We start from the raw sequence: 3,035 nt of genomic DNA on the forward strand, positions 1-3,035 counted from the left end.
TGTATTTTTGTTTATCTCATTAGGATAAGATCTTAGAAGTGAAATTAATGAATAAAACATTGTAAACAATTTTAAGAGAGAGCTATCTTACAGAATGTTCCTCTGAATAACCTACTGAGTTGAGAAATAACTGTTTCCATTCTGGAAATTTTGCATTGGTCATGTTTTCAAATCATTTCAACGTAATATTGTGAAGATTTTCTGACTCTACCTCTGAGATAACAGATTAGCATCTTCTCTAACAAATTTTGTAAAAGTCCTTCCACCGTGCTAGAAACTGTAAAGAGAGGCTAGACAAGAGGCCAATAAATGTGGCAAAGCTCTGGATCTTGGCATTATAACAATAGCTCTTGCACATTAAAAACTAAAATCCCACTTTTCCTGAAAGTTTTATAGGTTTTTAGGCATTGTCGTAGTATATTTATCATTTAAGCACATTAAAATTACACTACTGTAGTCAGGAGTAAATTTTATAGCACTGAATTAAAAAAAATAATAATTATTTGGGTAGCTGAAAATTCTAAAAATACTGCTGAATATAAATTATGCTGCTAAAACATATAGTAACTGCTATAGCACAAAAGCCATGTAAATTGATGTGTTAATATGAAATATCAAAAGTTCATGTGAAAAAAACAATAAGTCTTGCAGCCAGGATGCAATGCAATGAATCAGGAACATTTTCAAGTGATCGCCTGAAATGTAGGAAGCAAAGAAATGCTATGGATTATTCTTGTTGGAGCCAGGAGTCTTCAAGTTATAGGTGGAAGTTAAAACCTAAGATGAAGAAGAGAGAAACAAAGCAAAATTTAGTTATGAAAGAATCTAGTAGCAAACAGAACCTAGGGGAACACTAAATTCGCAGGAGACCAGGAGCGTAACAGAGCCATGGAGACCAAAGATAAATCTTAGAGTTAGAAGGAAAATCCCGAACATATAGTAGGCATGGCTGGTTATCTACACAGAATGTGTGTCTCCTTTCTAGCAAAACTGGGCTTTCTGTCCTGATAATCATATTTCCTTCTCAGGAAGTCTGGTATTGTCAGGAGAATCTTATGCAAATTTCAAGGCTGGACCTTGATTCCAAGAGTTATTTTTATTCCTTTCTTTGACTTTGCATTAGAGTAATCTGTTTCTGTTGTTGTTATATTTAATAGTAATGCCCAGGGTCTATCCCAGAGATTGTTTTTTTGGTTTTGGTTTTGGTTTTGGTTTGGTTTGGTTTTGTTTTCACATAAGAAAGTATTTATTTAAGATTTAAAATGAAGTCATAAAGATAAAATTTGTATAAACACAAATTCACCTTGAGTCACACAGACAACAAAAAACAAAGTAAAAACAAAGAAAACGAATTGGCAGCTATATAGAATTGGGCACAGTTGTGCCTCGTACACAAGAAAGTCTTTTACATAATCGTCTTAAATCAACAGAAGGCCAATCTTCAATGTTGTCCTGCAAGATGGCTTACTTTAGCAATTCCCTCCTATTTTCTCCCCAATGTCCTCCTTCAGTAAGGCTAATAATTGTATTAGTGATTGCCACACCCTTGAGACACCTCGCCATAAGTGCTCTGTTGGCCACTGTAGTTTGCTTAACCCTGTCCATACGCATAGTTCCCATAGTTATACCTAGTATAATCACAGGTACTATAGTTTTGATCACCGCCATAGGCACCATTGTAATTTCTACGTCCTTGTCATAATTGTTGTTAAATCCTTGGTTCCAGTTTTGGCCCTGACCTTGGCCATGACCTCTAGAATCACTTCCTCCACCAGCTGTAGCACTTCTTTCTCCTTTTTGTTGTTGTTTCTCTCTATATACCTCTTTGGGTTGTGCAGCTTTGATTTCATACTTCTCAGAACCAACTTGATACCTGCTTTCTAACAATTTCTTTACTGGCTTTTCATCTGCATGTGATAAAATCATCTTATTTTATTTGTTTTTGTATCCATAGGAAATTCATTTTCAATCTCTCCAAAGCCTTCGAAATATTCTTTAATTTGTTCTTCGAAAGTATCTGGGCTCAGTCCACCCACAAAAACCTTTTTTGGGAAGTTCTTTCCCTTTTAAAATTTTTGCCTTTTTGAGGTCTACTAATTTGCCATTCAGTTTGTTTCTTCGGTTCCAAAACTTTATCAACACTAGCAGCATCTTTGAAGAGCAAATATACAAATCCTCTTAATCTTCCCAGTGAATGGGTCTATTTTAATTGTGCAATCTACAACTTCCCCAGACTGAAATAAATATTCAGTCAGATCTTACTTGATTGGACCCCAGCTCAAGCTTCCAACAAATATTTTACAGTCCTCCTGCTGATTCTTACCCAGGATGATCTTGGAGCCCTCTGCAAATTTTGTGTTGCTGTACTCATTCATGCTCTCCATGGTGGCAGAGTTGTCCCCTGCAGGGTGCTGGCATGAAGCAGCGGTGGCAGAGCATCATATGGAGCTGGACTTAAAATGACGACAGAAGAGCCCAGAGATTATGTTTTAATTGGTAAATTGGCACACTCTCTATATTGTTTATCCCTCTTCCACTGGGAGCTCTTAACAAATACCAGCATGGGACTCAGCACCAGTTAAGTCCATCAGAATTTCTGAATGTGAGACTTGGGAACAAAAATCTCCTCAGATGAATCTAATCCACACAGATTGCTGAGAACAACTCTGAAGTGAAACATCATTCCTCCTTTATAGAGATTGGTTTAGAAAACAATATATAACCCAAATTAGCCAAAAAGTTACACAGAGAAATTACTAGTAGGAGGGCAGGGGGAAAAGTACTGTCTCAGGAGAGATAATCTCTAGAAACAGGCTGTCCAGTATAGTAACCACTCCCCACATATGGCTATTGAGTACTTGAAATATGTCTAGTACAACCGAGAAATGGAATTTAAAATTTCTTTAATTTTAATTTAAAAACAATACCCAATTTCATTTTTGGAAAACTTTTAAATATATTTTTTAAAAAAATTTGTGCTGCAACTCTACTTTCTCAACTCCACATTTTATGAAATATACACCAAATGTTTCTAA

The 3,035-nt window shown here is 35.8% G+C and overlaps 1 pseudogene; it reads right to left on the reverse strand.

The window, feature by feature from the left end:
- Window positions 1-1,507: 1,507 nt before the first annotated feature.
- LOC120598775 (heterogeneous nuclear ribonucleoprotein D-like) lies at window positions 1,508-2,399 on the reverse strand (annotated as a pseudogene).
- Between the last annotated feature and the right edge of the window lie 636 nt (window positions 2,400-3,035).

This window comes from Pteropus medius, unplaced genomic scaffold, assembly GCF_902729225.1.
Source record: "Pteropus medius unplaced genomic scaffold, Ma_sr-lr_union100, whole genome shotgun sequence".
In the NCBI taxonomy this organism is placed as follows: Eukaryota; Metazoa; Chordata; class Mammalia; order Chiroptera; family Pteropodidae; genus Pteropus; species Pteropus medius.